The sequence below is a fragment of the Ostrinia nubilalis genome, chromosome 15, assembly GCF_963855985.1.
Source record: "Ostrinia nubilalis chromosome 15, ilOstNubi1.1, whole genome shotgun sequence".
Lineage (NCBI taxonomy): Eukaryota > Metazoa > Arthropoda > Insecta > Lepidoptera > Crambidae > Ostrinia > Ostrinia nubilalis.
In genome coordinates this window covers 14,537,100-14,556,090 of record NC_087102.1, presented here as the reverse complement: position 1 = coordinate 14,556,090, position 18,991 = coordinate 14,537,100, and the positions used below count along the sequence as shown (strand labels likewise).

At 36.9% G+C, this 18,991-nt stretch overlaps 1 long non-coding RNA gene across 1 annotated transcript; it reads right to left on the bottom strand.

Moving 5' to 3' along the window:
- Positions 1-12,215: 12,215 nt before the first annotated feature.
- LOC135079041 (uncharacterized) lies at positions 12,216-16,564 on the bottom strand. Its single transcript, XR_010258711.1, has 2 exons — positions 14,334-16,564; positions 12,216-13,642 (listed from the first exon to the last, which is right to left on the bottom strand). It is a non-coding gene; the product is annotated as an uncharacterized LOC135079041 (long non-coding RNA).
- Positions 16,565-18,991: the final 2,427 nt, after the last annotated feature.

Below are 18,991 nucleotides of genomic sequence, written 5' to 3'. Positions count from 1 at the left end.
AAAAGTATTACTGTGAGGGTCCTTTGACCTCCCACTAGCGCTGGCATCGGAAAAGGAGTCATATTTCTCAATTTAAGACTTTTTTGAAATGTCAACTTAACACTAAAATTAAGGTATTGCTAAAAAGTGTCGATTTATGACATTTCCAATAAATATCGTAATTAGAAATTAAAGTAATGCGATTTCAAGCCAAAAACAATAGAAAAAGCTATATTCTGAAGAAAAATTAAACTTGAACTTTGTATATTTTTTAAAAAAAGCTGCTTCGTAATTTCAAACGAGAATCCGCTCTATTTGTGTTTATTTGTTGTACTCCTTATTTTGTAGTACCTAGAGACTAATAAAACACCGATTTTATCGATAAAACGCGTTGAATTTTCGTACTCGTAACACCCGAAACAGAACCATTGTAACACCCGAAACAAAGAAAAAATTTATAAAAAAATAGTAAAACGTTATATTTAACAGTGATTGTATGTTACATGGTTTGTAAATGTCATACTTTAGAAGTCCTGTAAGTTTTAGGTAAGATTCCTTAAGAAAATTCGCTAAATTTCGAGTAAATGCAGCAACAGTCAGAACATAGAGGCAAAATCTCGTAACGCCCGAAACGCACACTTTTCGATTCATATTTTCGTTGTCCTACATTCTAAGCAGTACAAACTTTATTATTTAGATAAAACAACTAAAAACGGACAGATTAAGGCACTAACATTATTAAAATACTATTTCAAAATACATGAAATTGTTGAATATGTGTGTACGAACGTAACACCCGAAACGATGGAATGACCCAGCTGTTACTCTGGGTTCAGGCGATGACAGACATGACGGCAGCTGGTTCAGCATATGACAATCATTATTAGGCGTACTATGTTCAGGTATGTTAGTATTTTTCTTGTTTTTGTTTATTGTAGATGATTCTGGCTTTTGATAAGTGTTAATTTTTTTAGGAATTGGTGATGATAACACTTTTGGTACATTTGTCTTTATGTTTATGTTTGGGGTCCTAGTTTTTGGTCGATTGTCCCGTCTCATACACTTTTCACATGCCCATGACTTTTTGCGTGCCGGCTCCATAAGATAAAAGAGCTTTTCAGACACATTTGCACACTCGATGTCTAGAGTTTTTTTACATGAAAAGCAATTCAGAAATCTTCTACTTTGGATTTTCTTATTACATTTGGCGCATACTTTGTTGGATGACATAGTGTTATGTAGCACAAACTCCCAATTCAAAATGCAACACAGCAGCTATACAGAGTAATCTGCACGAAACGGCACAGCTTTCCAGTCCGCGTAAACAAACGCAACAGTTCACGGGCAGCGGCCAGCGGCCGTCCGGTGGGTGAGTCACAGCGCGCGCGCGCACGATCGACGGTGATGATTCAACGCTGGGCAGCGGCGAGCGGTCTCCGGCCCGCTTGACGCGAGTGAACGTTGTCCAGTTAAATTTTAAACTTAATTTTGTTATTATTCTGTGACCAAGTAGAATATTGAGACACAGTTTTCACTAATCACTGAGCCACTTCACTGGCTATAGAATGGTTATTAAGTTATGTGTTAAACAATCACTTTTTACTAGGTAAATTGATTAATGTTCGCGGAGCAAAGAGACAGCGATCCTCCTTTAACGAGTACCGCACGACTAAGTGTTAACTATAACCAAACTAAGTCTAGCCCTAATTTACACAACATTTTGTTGCTCATAAACAAAGTGTTCGATGCTCACTTTTGTTGTGTAAGCAGTAACCAAATATTTTTTTCAGTGTATAGCAACTGATAGTTCAAGGAGAAGTTGAAGGAACCAGATCGCGTGGCAGGTTACCTATGCACTGGACTGACCAAGTGACATCCGCTGTGTAAAAAAACGTATCTTAATGCACCAGGCAGTCTGCCAACAGGGAGTGATGGAGGGAGATCATACGGAGAGCTTTATCTGCTTTTACAATCTACGTGGACGCCTCAACGTGACCACGAACGCTATGCTAAGAGAGAGAGAGAGAGACTAAGAAGAAGACAAAATGGTGTTACTGCCTTACCAACCAGTTGTGTAGGTACGTTACAGCAATACCTCGTAAACCAGTTTTATCTAGGGGTGGTACTAAATCGTACCTACACTCTCGTTATTACTATGACAAAGACAAATATTGTCAGCGAATAATTTGTAAGGTAAAATACCTACGTAGGTACTATATTAACTACTATTTAGGGTCAAATAGGATATTTTATAGCTGCATGAAGTTTTTCAAATTTGTTTCAAACTATGAAGAGCTTGTACAGTTGGCAGCATAGCAGACTATAATTTTGCTGTTAAAAATAGGACTTAAATAAATATGGAAATTTAATATTACAATTACAGCGAGATTCAAAACTGTAAATTTTGCGGGAACCGTGCCTTCAGGTCAGGTATTTTGTTTTAGTCTTTAGATAGACAGAGAGCTGTAATCTAAACTTATAACATAACACCATTGAACCGTAGTTGTAAAGTCCCAATTATCGTCTTTTTAAGAACAGTTGCAAAGATGGAAAGGGAAATAGGGGTCAATTTATTTATGTAACAGCTTACTCCGCGTGTCGCAGAAGGGTGTTATTTGCCCATTTGCGAAGGAGAAAAGAGCCGAAAACAAATGAACGTTCAAAACGCACGAGCGGGATTAAAAAGCGTAAATCACAAACGTGACGAGAGTGATTCACAACTGCGGGTTTTGGAGATGTCAACTCGCCAAAAGCGATTTCCATATTTTTAAATAACCGTCCCTTTTACTCATGCATAGAGTTAAACATGGATGACAGCGAAAAGAGAGATGAAACTACTTATTGAACTTAAAATTTTAAGATTACTTAGGCTGAATTGCACCACTTAACTTTAATCGTTAATATATCGATAACCGGTGTTTTTTGTATGAAGTTTGACAGATTGATGACGATTGTTAAAGTAAGATGGTGCAACCCAGCCTTAGAGGCAAGGTTTGCTTCAGTTGACGCACACAACTGTTTAGTATTTTTTTATATTTGTATTAAGTTTAGAGGTTATATGTAGAATTTTGGACCTGGAACATGAACTTGGAATTGTTCATGGAAGATCTAGGTGAATTATCATTTCGCCTTACAGTTGTACCTATTGTTGTACCCAGCCTGATTTTAATGCCGTTTAGTGCCGCCATATGTACCTACTGTAGAATGCCCCTCAGTTCCACAGACCAGTGTCCTGAAAAATTTAGCTAGCAATGGCTGGAAAACAATTTGAGACTTTTTTTATGCAGAACAAGGCAGGTATTTGACTACAATGAAGCATGATGTTAAGTGAGATGCAGTCTAAGGCTGGGTTGCACCATCTTGATAAACGTCAAAAATCTGTCAAATTCCATACAAAAAACACCGGTCATCGTTAAAATCACGGTCAAAGTTAGGCGGTGAAACTCAGCCTTAGATGGCTCCATGCCCTTTAACGCTCCTTGGTTTCTTACATTCAGCAATTTATTGCAACTGGTAAAATCGATGATAATGTTAATGATGTAGATGGTGAAATTACCCAATATTACTTAACAAAAAATGTAATATCCTATAAATATTTAGACTCGTTGGATTTCCATCAGCAGACATAAATCGTCCTCTTCGCCGCTATGAAGCGCATAAATCACGGCGCCCGTATGAAACTCGACAAACAGCGTCCCGGCTGTTAATGTTAATACTTTGAATAACGAATAATGTTTGTTTGTGCGGACCTTGGACCGTGAACTTGTGGGCTTTTATTCTAAATGTTGTGACAAACGCTACGGCTGAATAGCATTCAGGCGTCTAGTTAAACGGCGCTGTTTTATAAAAAGGAGGCTGATGATGGAACCGCTATATCACGTCACACATAAAGGGGTCGTAACTGTGTCAACTCGAGGCTTTTTTTTTATTTATTGTTCACAAAAGGATACCAGCGTCGTGGCTTCCCTCACCGGGGGCCACGGCATATGCTGAGTGGGGTCCCATTGCGATGGGCATCGCTGTGCGACAGGGTGGCACTGCTTAGTTTATTCATTCATTCATTGTATGTTTTATGTCACCTCTGTCTTATTTGCTTTTTTTTTCATTTTACCTCTTTTGTCTTTTGTGATGTCCATGGCAATAAATGTTTCTTTCTTTCTTTCTTTCTTTTCTTTCAAATATAAAGATACACTTGCCAAACTGCATTACAGTTTGTCGGCAATAGCGCTCGTCCTTAGTTTTTTGTTTTCGGGCTCAGTTGCACCAGCCTACTTCAACCGTTACCATAGCAGTAACTGGGTGTTTTTTGTATGAAATTTAATAGATTTTTGAACATTATTAGTTACAGCAAGATGGCGCCACATAGCCCGAGCATTTATTGTGTTTCCTGCTAATTACTACACTATACTACTTATATCTACTCATGCAATACTTAAAAATTACAACCACTACAGCAAATAATTACAACCACTACAGCAAATAATTACAACCACTACAGCAAATATTACAACCACTACAGCAAATAATTACAACCACTACAGCAAATACAGCGGTCAGTATTCTTTGTATGAAACTCCATACAGCAACTCTCACTTATCTTATCCGCACCATAACGTAAACGCCTCGCTTCGCGTTTGACATCGCGAAAGGCGATACGGTGTTGATAACTTTCCGAGTTGATAAGTCTGCTATGAGCTTAGTTAAGCTAGTTGGCTGAGACATGTCCACAAATTAACATTTTTAACGCCTGCTTTTTGATTGTAGTCTTTTTTTCGTGTTAAATGCATTATTCGTATATTGACCATGACCTTAATCTGTGTGACCCCAATGGCAGACTCGTGGGCCTTGCCAGGTTTTCTTTTATTGTGGTACAGAGATACGTCGTTGGGGAGTCAGGGAGATAGATAGTTATTGCACACCACACAAAACAAGCATGTAAAAGAAATATATAATCGAATGGCACCATTTAAGCGGTCTTATTAAAATTTCTTCCAAACAATCCATAGAAGACGGTTTTTTAAATTAAAAGGGAACGCGGGAATTTGAAGGTGAAAATAATGCTGCAATAAATAAAATATTATGTACTTACCTAGTTAGGTATCTAGCTTTTGAGTCATAGTTCCACACTGCATAGCCGCAAACTTTACATACGAGTACCTAGTATAAAAAAAGCTTCAAAGTTCAGCGGAATATTTCTGAAAAAGTTCCAGTTCCCAGAGCTTTCCGGCGAACTTTGTCGGCATCCGGCACAATGTACGCCGTTCGCCGGTTACGAGCCGGCGTTAAACCGGTGCAGCTTTAGTTGTTGCAGACAATGATTTTGGAAGGAAGTTAGGGGTAACTCCTCTTATGTTGCCAAAATTTATGCTTTTTTGAGGTACCTACCTATGGTTTTAAAAGACTAAATACTTTTTCCTCCTACCCGGAACGGGAGATCGAAGTCGAAATTATTGTTTTTATAATTTTATAATAGCAAAATCGGTCCTGTTTTTAAAGGAACCAGACAAAAAACCCAATTTATTTACACTTCTAGACCTTATGGTAATGCCAAGCAGAGAAAATTCCATGTTTGATTTTGAAATTAGGTTTTTGTCCTAACCAAACTGGAAACAAAATTAAATACATAAAGTCATACTCTATGGGGTAGCTGTCCCAGCTATAAATAGAATTCAGAACCTCCGAATCGCGTGAATGTCACTTTCTTACCACAGGACCATAGAGGAGGGAATAAGGGAGCCACGATCGGTCGAATAAGTCGTTTAAAGTAGGTATTTATTTATTTATTTATTAGGTACTAGCGGCCGCCCGCGACTTCGTACGCGTGGATCCCGTTTTACCCCCTTCATCTATCTTACGCGGTTTAGATTTTTTCATACAAATGTTTTTTCCCGCTAACTCCCGTTCCCGTTGGAATTTCGCAATATCCTGTTTAACTAAGCTTTAAGTTTACTAAGGGACCTGCATGCCAAATTTCAAGCGTCTAACTTAAGCGGTTTAGATTTTTCATACAAAAGGATTTTCCCGGTAATTCCTGTTCCTGTGGGAATTTCGGGAATTCCTTTCTTAGTGCACCTCTACGGTACCTAAGCTACGTCCCTTATAAATTTCAAGTGCCTACGTTGAGCCGTTTAGGCTGTGCGTGGGTATGTCAGTGAGTCAGTCATACAAAAGGAATTTCCCGCTAATTCCAGTTCCCGTGGGAATTTTGCAATATCCGGTTGTAACTAAGCTTTAAGTTTACTAAGGTACCTGCATGCCAAATTTTAAGCGTCTAACTTACGCGGTTTAGATTTTTTCATACAAATGTTTTTTTCCGCTAACTCCCGTTCCCGTGATAATTTTGCAATATCCTGTTGTAACTAAGCTTTAAATTTACTAAGGTACCTGCATGCCAAATTTCAAGCGTCTATCTTACGTGGCTTAGATTTTTTCATACAAATGTTTTTTCTCGCTAATTCCCGTTCCCGTAGGAATTTTGCAATATCCTGTTATAACTAAGCTTTAAGTTTACTAAGGTACCTGCTTGCCAAATTTCAAGCGTCTAACTTAAGCGGTTTAGATTTTTCATACAAAAGGATTTTCCCGCTAATGCCCGTTCCCGTGGGAATTCCTAAGTATCCTATAACCTGCCCAGGAGTATAAAGAATAATTGTACCAAGTTTCGTTAAAATCCGTCGAGTAGTTTTTGTTTCTATAAGGAACATACAGACAGACAGACAGACAGACAGACAGACAGACAAAAATTTTACTGATTTCATTTTTGGCATCAGTATCGATCACTAATCACCCCCTGATAGTTATTTTGAAAGTATATTTCATGTACAGAATTGACCTCTCTACAGATTTATTATAAGTATAGAAGATGAACGAATCTAGGCTTCCTTTTTATCAAAATCTCATCCTTATACTAGAACACTCCCACATCATTGCTAAAAACCCTAACACCTTTACTGTCAGAAGTTTTACCATCGGCAGTGCATTAGAAAATACGTTCTATCCCTTACTATTACAGCACAGTTTCCCTGTTTATTTGTCGGGCATATTGCAACCGGCATTTACAGTTTATAGTCAGCTAGTACCCAGTATGGGGCCGTGTTGTTGAAAATTGAGCGGAGCAGAGTAACTAAGAAATCTGATACTTTTATTAGAGCAGTTTGTTAGTGGGAATTCTAGTTGGGATTTCGATGTTTGTAGGTACAAAGGCTGTTTGGATGTTTATTGCATACTAGCTTATTTGATAATAATCGGGCGATGTGGAAATCATTACATAGGCCTCCTATGTTTAGCAGTGGATGTCCTGTGGCTGAAATGATGATGATGATGCAACTTAATGCAGTTTACAGATATGCCGACTTTGCGACAAGTTGTCAAAGCACAAGTCGTCGACATTCATTTGAAATAAAGCCGCCGATACCAAGTTACCGAATTAGGTGTGTAGAGTCCTTAAGGCAATATTTGGTGAATTTAGTAACTAACGTAAAGATTGGGAAGACTGGAGCAAACAAAAATAATTAATTAAATAACGTATCGAATAAATTCAAGTTAGTGAAATGTGTTTAATTTGACGGTTCCCACAGCAGTCTGTTGTCGTGTTCCATCAATTAAACAGCTAAACACAATATAAAAGTTCAGTTTATCCAGTGAGATAACAGAATTGCCGCCAAATTGGCGCTTTTGTGCCTTAATGAATCCAATCAGCTGCCATTGGCGCTAATTTGTCGAGGGACCGCAAGATTGGCTCCGACCGGATTTGCGCGCGGTAGAAAATAGATCTCGCGCGATCCGCGGCAGAGTGATAGCTTTCAACACGGGAATTAGAGCGTGGCGTTTTCCTCCTTCTTTTGTAGTGTCTAGACGATGTACAATCGTATACAGTTTTGTATCTACATAGATAGTTGTTATTCACGAAGGCGAGTGAGCTTTACACGTGTGGTGGCTCGCTACAGTTCGTTTTTGAAATGTTTTGATAGACATTACGCTATCGTTATGCATGTACACGTACACACACAAGTAAAGCTCACTCGCCTTCGTGAGTTGCAAGAACTATACTGCGTATCAAACTTTATAATGGTAACTACGAATACTAGATTCTATGGGACTTATCTTACCATTCTTTCTTACCACTGGAACTCCTGTATAGCCAAGATGTACAACTTGGCATCCAATGAAACCATCGTAATCTTATTTCGTGTAGCAGTCCACTGCTAGATCCTTCTAGCCAGAAAGCATGAACTCCCAATTTTTCATCCAGTTTCATCATGCTTCTTGAGATCGACAGTCCCTCAAATCTAATAGTCACTAGACTACTAGATACAGAAATAGAATGAAAGAGTTCTTGAAGTCTAGCATCACCACCACCCAGAAACTCCAGATGAGAGACAGAAAAAGACTGCCTAGTGACAGAATAAGATTGCCTGCTGCTGTCTTTCCTGAACACTATAATCCGGGCCTTTTCAAGGCGAGAGCGAACAGGCACTTACAGGGCAGATATGTACCATCCTAGACTGCATCCCACTTAACACCAGGTGCGATTACCCTCAAATACCTGCCTTGTCATGCATAGAAAAATCGTTTGTTACAAGGTTGAATTTATTACATCTGTGTTTAGCGTTGCTGTACCACCCCTACCTTCGTTTGTACCCAAGTAATACCTGTGGTAATATATCCAAGCAACTGCCATTAGCTGTAATTTGTTAACGGACCGCAAGACTGGCTCGCAATCAGATTAACACCTGAGATATCCCGCGACCCGAGAATCATTGGATTGTATGTACCTATTATCTGGGGGCACGGCAGTGCCCCCACCAAGTCGAGCAAAAAAGCGGCACGGCCGTACCATCCTTTTCTCGAAGCAATTCAGGCCATTTTCGACCGCCTGTAACTTCGTTGTGGATAAAACTAGAAGGCTGAATTTTCATTAGCTATGCAGGCATTGTAAAGACACGGTATATTTAAAATTTCATTCAATTTGAACCAGTAGTTTAAGAATTATTACGGGTCAAAGTTACTTAATTTTGTCACTCACTGACTCACTGACTCACTGACTGACTCACCGATCATCAAAATTCTAAGGCACTTCTAGCAGACCTAGAAGCTTCAAATTTGGAATATAAGTAGTGTTTGGTGTATGAATCAAGGAAAAACTAAAATATTTGGAGGCACGGTAGTGCAACCGCCAAGTCGAGTAAAATTTTTCAATTTCGGTCCAGTTTTCTAGATACATAACTGCTGTCTACAAAATACAAAAAGAAATGAGATCCCATCAAAAACAATACTTGTCAAAAAAACCAAGTCTCACAACTCAGTTGTTCTACGGTAAAAAGTTGTGAGATCCATGTAATACCAAGTCCAGGCCAGGAAATCTTTAACGTTTTACATAATATATTGACTTGGCCATCGCATGAAAACACGTGTAAATTAAATTGGGTATTTCTCATCGCCACGGTTCTCATCGTCACCTTCGTGGCAAATTTTATTTTTAACTTATTTCAACTTTTTGTAAACAAAAATTATAGCGCTTGATGTGAAGAGTGTATTCTCAGTAAATTAGTCAAATAGTGAATCTGGTTTGGAAGCTTTAACGTTTTGAATTTTTTGATGCCACGAAAGTGATTCTGTACTTCACAGCAATAATTTTTTCAAACTTTACTACTGTAAATGACTCTTAAGTATTTATAAAACATATATTTTGTCTTATTTTCATAGATAAATGGCAATAACATAATATAAATAGGTAGGTACTTAAATACAAGATAAAATTTTACCGATAACGTCACCTACTAAGTCACAAGATTCTAAGCAATTGGTTTTAAGGGTGGCATTCTGATGAATATGTTTATTTATTGAGGCCAGATGGCCTCGTATTTTTGTTGTACAACTTTTAACTCAAACTTCAGATTAAATTTATCTTACAAACAGATACACAGTCACATATACAGACATACATACAGTCATACAGACAAAAAAAAATACGAGGCCCTTATTTTTTTATTGATGTACTGAACTCTATTTAACACGTACAATTTATTCGTTATTAAAATATTGTAAAAACTTAAACACCAGTCATTATATTTTAAAATAAACCAAAGCAAGAAATCACTTTCGTGGCCTAAAATCACCTTCGTGTATAAAACACCACGAAGGTGATGCCACGAAGGTGACGAAAATTTTAGTTTTTTATTTATTACTCCTAAATTTGAGTTTAACGGTTCAAGTCGAATACTACACAAATAAGTCTAACATGTTAAGTTTTCAATGGCCTAAGTTTCAATTAAATTGTTTAAATTTTAGAGGTAGAAAATATTGATGAAGCAAGCGACGGAATGTCTATGGATAATCACAAAAAGTTACGTATTTTTTTCGCGGAGCGACGATCGACTTATCTCACCTCCGCAATGGCAGGAGCGTGACTGACGTTAACCGAATAGAACATAGTGATTGGTTGATGGTGTTCGGTTTAACGGCAATCTTGTATGATTACTCAAAATTTTAGGTACCTAAAATCGTGTGACCAACGTATTTTCCTTCCTTAATTCGAAATAATTATAAGAAGATATTTTTTTGACTATTGTGTGGAAAGTATATTTAATTACGATGATTTTAGTATATGCTACACACAAATTGAATGAAAATTGTGAATGCAGTAACCAAATGTTTCATTGCAACCGAAGGTGTGACACGATGAGAACGCGAAAAATGACCCCGTTTTGTATCGTTTCATGTGATGTTTTCGTATTATTTTTGCTTCTATTACGATAAAATTTATTTTGTATGTAGCTAAATAGATATGTTATCACCTGATTTCAAAGTTATTGTTCTAACTTATACCGTTAATGAACTATTATTGTGTGACCATCAAATTTGAGTGTAAATGAGAAGTACCCAATTATTTAGTGCGATGGCCAAGTCAATAATTTATGTAAAACGTTAAAGATTTCCTGGCCTGGACTTGGTATTACATGGATCTCACAACTTTTTACCGTAGAACAACTGAGTTGCGAGACTTGGTTTTTTGACAAGTATTGTTTTTGATGGGATTGGTATTACACGATCTACTAAGTAGCTGAAACATTCAAAGAACTGGTGGTTTTTAAGTCTAACTTTCAACAGTTTTGATTGAAATACGAAATTACCAATACAGTAGGTACAATACTAAGTTTATTTCATTGTGTTTTAATGTTATTTGTCGTTTGTGGACAGTTCATGGTTTACATTATTATTATGTCTAAGGGTTCGGACAAACCAACGCGATCACACCGCGATCAGCCGGCGTGCAGCGATGGCGACCAGACCTAAATGCATTGATCGCCATCGCTGCACGCCGGTTGATCGCGTTGGTTTGGCCGAACCTTTACATAAGTGACGATTGCATTCCTTGTCTAGCGTTTAACTAAATCAGTGCCTGAGGTATGAGGAGTGGCACAGGAGGGTGTTTTGTGATGTCAAACGTCAGCGAGACTTCAGATGTGTTTCAGACTTGTATGCTCGTCACTTCATAATATGTCAATGTCACCCCTCCCGTGTAAACTTGGCGAAGCAAACTTGGCGGCGCACTGTGGCAGACGAGGCGAAGAAGATCGGCAAGACTTGGAGCGAGATCAAACACATAGCTCAAGACCGAACGCGATGGAGGACTGTTGTGGACGCCCTCTGCCCCATCTAGGGGACATAGGACCATAAGTCAAGACCCCTCCCGTGTCGCTCCCATACCTCAGGCTGACTCAGGTATAGCGCTAGTCCTATAGGAACTTACTTGTCAGTCTTGGCAATGGGCAGGGCACATAGTACGCAGAAATGACGGCCGATGGGGCAGCAAGGTTCTGGAGTGGAGGCCACGTACCGGAAAGCGCAGCGTAGGACGTCCACCCGCAAGGTGGACCGACGACTTCATAAAGGTAGCGGCAAGGCGCTGGATGCAGGCCGCCACCAACCGGCCATTGTGGAAATCATTGGGGGAGGCCTATGTTCAGCAGTTGACGTCCTGTGGCTGAAAAGATGATGTCAGTCTAAGACACGATGTAACTTAAAGTGTGTATAAAATTTTGTAGCATCGCGTAGCGTCGTGTAGCGTTATGTAGCGTCGTGTAGCGTTATGTAGCGTCGTGTAGCGTTTGATGTTGTAGACTGCTACATTAATAAAGTGCCGTGTGGTTTGGACAGTTATTCCGATAATTACAGTGGTTTGGCTAATTAGGGAGGTTAATGAATATCAGCCACCGGTGCTTTCAAAATCAAAATCAAAATCAAAAAATATTTATTCAGTTTAGACCACAAGTGGCACTTATGAACGTCAATAGAAAATAATAAAAAAAGAAAAGGTAGCCCTTATGGGGCACTTTACATGTCTCCTTATCTTTTGGGCCCTACCAGCGCTTCGAGACAAACATATGGCAAGTGCTGAGAAGAAACGCCGGAACAAACTCAGTCACCACTTATTGCCAGGAATTATCTAACGGTAAGAATAGTCAAATTTAAGTACATCAAATATGTGCAGACTGAACTGACCACGCATCCTTGTCATCAATATAGTCTCGAACCTTGTAGTACCCTTTGGACATAAGGGTATTTTTTATATTTATCTTAAATTTGTTTATTGGCAATTTGACAAGGTTGTGTGGTATTTTGTTAAATATGTTAATACATTTCCCCAAGAATGAATTACCTATCTTATGCAACCTAAATGATGGAACAGCAAGTTTATTCTTATGTCTCGTGTTAAATGAGTGGACGTCACTTTTCTTAGTAAATAAATGTATATGTTTACGGACATACATAATGTTATCAAATATGTATTGCGAAGCCACAGTCAATATATTGATTTCTTTAAAAACTTCTCTAAGCGAGTCACGTGGTTTAAGACCGTATATTGCCCGAACAGCTCTTTTCTGTAAAATGAAAATTGATTCTATGTCTGCTGCTGAGCCCCACAGTAAAAGACCATAAGACATAATACTATGAAAATAACTAAAATATACAAGCCTTGCTGTTTCAACATCAGTCAAGTTTCTGATCTTTCTCACCGCAAAGGCAGCTGAACTAAGTCTTCCCGCCAAGGCAGCAATATGGGGGCCCCATTGTAATTTACAGTCTAGGGTAATACCTAGAAAGACAGTAGAGTTTATCAGTTCAATGCGTTCATTATTTACTGTAATATTAGTATTAACTTGTTTGACATTAGGCACAGTGAATTTTAAACATTTAGTTTTTTTTGCGTTTAATAGCAAATTATTAGTTGTAAACCAGTCTAATACTTTGGAAAGAGCATTATTCACGTCGTCAAATATTTCCTGACGCCTGTCAGTTTTAAAAATTAAAGAAGTGTCATCAGCAAATAATACTATCTCACAAAGGTCCTTTGAAAAAAAAGGTAGATCATTTATATAAATCAGAAAGAGCAATGGTCCCAGTATTGAGCCTTGGGGCACTCCCATTTTTAGGGGGGCGCCCGAAGAGTTAGTTCCGTGAATATTTACTTTTTGTAATCTGTCTGAGAGGTAAGAGTGTAATAGGCTTAAGGCCTTGCCTGATACGCCATAATGTTCTAGCTTAAATAACAGAGTTTGATGATCAACACAGTCAAACGCCTTCGATAAGTCACAAAATACACCAATAGCATCCTTTTTCTCCTGCCAAGCTTCGAAAATGTGTTTGATAAGAGCAACCCCTGCATCGGTCGTACTTTTCCCTTTTGTGAACCCATATTGTTTTTCATGAAACAGTTTATTTAAGTTAAAATGAGACAGTAGTTGATTGAAAATAATTTTTTCAAATATTTTACTGAGCGCAGGTAGTATCGATATAGGTCTAAAGTTGGATGGGTCACTTTTGTCTCCTGCTTTAAATAATGGTATGATTTTACTATGTTTCATCAGGGTAGGGAACTGACCTTCGTTAATACATTCATTAAAGATATGAGCTAAATGGGGAGCTATAAGAGGAATGATGGGTTTTATTATGTCTGTTGATATGCCCCATATATCCTCTGTCTTTTTTATATTTAGTTCTTTGAAAGTTTTTATAATAACTATGGGGTCTATTTGTCTAAATTTTAATGGGCTATTGCAAACATCAACACAACCCTCGAGAAGAGACATTGCCTGATATGAACATGAATTAAGATTGCTTGTTGTTATGATTGGTACATTTGAGAAGTAACCTTCGAATGCGTTTGCTACCTTATCATTGCATTTAATATACTTATTATCAATTTTTAATGCGAATGTGTCATCCCGAGATATAATTCTACAAGTTTCTTTATTAATACAATTCCAAGTAGCTTTAATTTTGTTGCCAGAGTTTTTAATTTTGTCACGTATGTAAATAGATTTTGCCATGGTACAAACTTGTTTAAAAACTTTTGAGTATTTTTTTACATATTCTATAAAGTCCGGGTCGCTACTATAGGCTTTTCTACCATATAATTCAAACATTTTTTTCCTACTAATATAAATACCTACTGTAGCCCAGTCACTGAATTTAGTTTTATTATTTTTAATAATAATTGTTTTCTTAGGAAAAGTTTTATTGAACTCATTTTTAATTAATTCAAATAATTGCTCATATAAAATATTTATACTACAGTTAAAATAATGCAAAAGTGGGACCTTATTAGATATTTGAGATTTAAATTTGTCTTTCTGGGATGCAGTGACTGGTCTATATTCTATTTCCTTGCTCGATGGCACAAAATGGTGTTGAAATGACACTATTTGACCGCAATGATCAGAATTAACAAAATTTATTATTGATTTCTCTAGCACTAAGCAGTTACAGAATATATTGTCTAAGCAAGTAGCTGATGTTGGAGTCACCCTAGTTGGTTCAGAGAAAAGATTTAACAAGTTAAAAGATTTGAATAAATTTAAAAACCGTATTGAAAGAGAGGAATCTTCTATTATATTAATATTAAAGTCTCCACATACAACTACTTTCTTTGAACTATTACACACTCTTCTAAGTACCTCTTCCATTGTGGTTTCAAATAATTCATAGTTACTAGATGGGGGTCTATATACACATACAATAACATAGTCGTCCAGTTCTGCACATGACAGCTCAATAGTTCGCTCGACAGAGAGAGATACAATATCTTTACGCTCTTTACATTTTAATTTATCATTGATTAATATTAGTGACCCTCCACGAATAGCTAACTCTCTAGTGAATGAACTAATAAGCTTATAATTATTAATGCTCAGCATTAGTTCATATTGCCTGAGCCAATGTTCCGTTAAACATAAGACATGAATATTCAATTCTTGGATAAATAACTCAATTTCCAAGTCTTTGCCGGAGAAGCCTTGTACATTTTGATGCACTAAATTAAAACCGTTAAATTTCTTTGTACCCGAATTTTGTATGCCAGAGTTATCCTCTATTGTCTTACGATGTAATTTAAATTATGATTTGGAACAGATTCCAAGGGTCGAACATCCATGTTCTGCTCAATAAAAGCAGTTTGGCTAGCCAAATTAATGGCTAAATATTTAATAAAATATGATAGCGAATTCGCTATTCGTCTTTTACAATATTTATTTAGATAATTATATTTATCTATTGTCAATAAACATTTATTTTTTAAATAATTGTTAATGTCAATTACATGGAATTTGCATTGATTATATGTCAGTGTATTCAATGTCAAATTCAATTTATATCTTAAATTATTTTCCTCCTGTGGCAAGCTTCTACTGTAGGGGAATGTGAACAAAATTATTTTATCTACATTAAGTAAACATAAGCTATCAAAAATATTTAGTAGGTCTTTTTTGCCTACATTGCCCCTATTTCCTATTAAAATTACTAATGTGGTATTTATTGAGAACGAATAATTTGTTATTTTTCTCATAATTTGTAAATAGGAAGCACCCGGTAAACAATGGTTGATTACACTTTGTCCCAAGTAACTATTAATAAGTTGGCCCATATTTTTGCCTAACTCATCACTGAACATTACTATGTTGGTTTTTTCAATATTTTTAGTTGGGGAGCCGCTGGTAAATGTGTGTGATATCCTAGGACAGTAGTCTTTGTTTAGGGTGTTTAGAGTAGGTGGTGACTCACAACCAGACTGAAAACTATCTGTACAAGATTCATCCAATAGGATAGAATTTTGACAGTTGCAATTAGATATAAATTTTTTCAAAGCCTGGAAATGTTCATCACACTCTTTTTTTGTACATTGATACCGTTCAGACATTGTGTTCAAAGATTTCTTAAGATTACATAATTTATATTCTAGGTTTTCGACATCATGTTCATATTTCAGTACACTATTCTCTAACATTGTGGAACATATGTCAAGCTCATTCTTTAGACGCTGTCTCTCATTTATATAGTTTACTTTGTTATATAAGCATTTTTGTTTTTTAATCAACTTATTTGTTTTTTTAATATAATTACTAATTTTTACATACTTTTTAAATTTATTTTTACTGCATCTGACAATCTTACCACATACAGGAGTATTGTTTAAAGTATTATCACAAGTTAGGTCTATGGTAATTAATTGTTTGTCAGATGCAGTTTGGATCAGGCTGGGCGCACTACCGACTAACTCGTCAAACATGATTTGGGTTTTGGTGGCTGTGCACTGTGCAGGCTTCTCTTTCAGCTTCCATTAATTCGATATGGCTGTGAGCATCATAAAGGTCTTGTTTCATGATGGTCATACGTCTGAGGTTGTGTACGTACTCTTCATTGCACTCACCAAACCCGTCAATGATTAATTGTAGCCTATTCCGTTCCTCTACAATTGTCTCATAGTTGGTGTGCAGCTCAGCCATCTCTTTCTTTAAATGCTTGTTTTTATCCCACACATCCATCAGCTCCCTCTCATTGTCCTCTCTTTCCCTATTTAATTGCTCAATCAAGTCTTTGGCTGCCTTCAAATCTCTCAAAGCCAGTTGGAGTTGGGACTCCTCCCGGCGAGCAAAGGCTTTACGTGTAAGCATTGTTTCTTTTGGTAAATAATAAAGTATTAAAATGTAAATGCCAAAGGATCAATTGATCAATAATTGGAGGTTGACAAAAATGTAGGTAAATATAACCTCTTACGCGGGTGACAGTATAAGGTCACAATAATAGTATTTCGTTTCTAAAATATGCACTACTGTTGTAAATATAAAACAAATAGGTACCTGTTTCGAAAGATAGAACAATGTTAACAAAATCCAACGTAATATTTTCGTAATTGCACTGTCAAATCGGTCCTAAGTATTTGCACAATTTGCACCATAAACACAATGCAATACACAGATTTAAACGTTATTTCACTTATAATTACATAAAACAGTAACAGTGTTGAGTTTAGAGACCTTTTATGATATTAAATTAAATAAAAATCAGTAAATAAATTGGGACAAGTTCAAATCAGCTGTTAGCGGTAGTGTTGCCACAGGAAAAAAGCTTTGGGACTAACGTTTTGACAATATTGTGTGTGAAGCAAATTAAATGGGATGTGTAGAAAAAATAATAATATGTGTTAATTAAATGTAATATTGCACAGTTGTTTACTTTCGTTAAATAAAATTAAAGACATATCATGGCTGAAACTGTGCAAATCTTTGAAATTATTATTTTCGATATTTTTACACCTGTGATTCTATTTCTGTTTTATAGAATAACCAAAATTTTCGCTTTTAGTTTAGAAAAAGGCATAAAAGTTATTACGTCACGATCTGAGTTCATCACCGAACTATCATTTTACTCGTAACTACTCGGTAACTTCTAAGGCTGAGTTGCACCAACTTACTATAACCATAACTTTAACAATAACCGGTGTTTTTTGTATGGAGTTTGACAGACTTTTGACGTTCGTTAAAGTTAGATAGTGCAACTCAGCTTTAAACGTGACAAAAAAGTCGTCCGAAGTTAAAATATCCCCATGAGTATACGAGAAGTCACACCCTAACACGTCCTGTTCCCAAACAATCAATTAATTCCCAAGATTGTATCTACCAGTTAAGGAAACAACAAAACAAGTAACTTCGCGCACAAAACTGTATCAAACTAACGTAAAAACTAGCTTCTGACCGCGAACTGTATTGGGACCAGGGAATTAAGCCATAAAAGAAGACCAGAAGAAATATTAAGTTGTAAACAGTAACATTTTGAAAACATTTTAAATGATTTATGAAAAGGATTACTTTTAAAGTATTTTTTTATTATTTATTAGTATTGCACAAATTACTAATAGTCCCGTTAGCCCCTCGTACTAAGCTAAATATGCTTGTCACGAGTGGGCTTAGGTACCACAATAGTCGAGCGGCGCCGGGAACCGAACCCGCGTTCCGTCTATTTTGTTAAGTAGTTAGTAATTTCTTATTCATCATCATCATTATTTCGGCCATAGGATATCCACTGCTGAACATAGGCCTCCACCAATGATTTCCATAGATTGGTTGATAGCGGTCTACATCCAGTGTCTTTCTTTATGGCGTCGTTAGTTTACCTTGTTCTCTCTCTTATTGAATACTTGATTTTAAAAGCATGAATTGAGCTAGACAATTATTACTTGACTCAGTACCTTAGAAAAGGGAAAAGATTTACAAATACACTCATCATCATCATTTCAGCCATAGGACGTCCACTGCTGAACATAGGCCTCCCCCAATGAGCTCCATGTTGATCGATTGGTAGCGGCCTACGTCCAGCGCCTTCCTGCTTTATGATGTCGTCGGTACACCTTGTGGTTGGACATCCCTCGCTGCGTTTTCCGTACAGATAAACTAGAACTATATTATTTTACTATTTTAACTATACACATCAGAACTCCGCATCCAAAGTTTTATATCCTTGTTTTTACCACGTTTCCTGCAAACTTCTTACAATATGAACCCTTGAAGAAGTTAGCGTGTGTTCTATAGAAAGTTGCGCCTAATCATTAATCAACGCTCTGGGGAATTGTAGCTCAGGTAGATCAGCCAGTCCACTTTATGATAGGTACTCGTAGGAAAATAGCTATAGCCTTATAAGCATATTATGTCGTGTTGCAAGTTATTTAGTTAGTTAA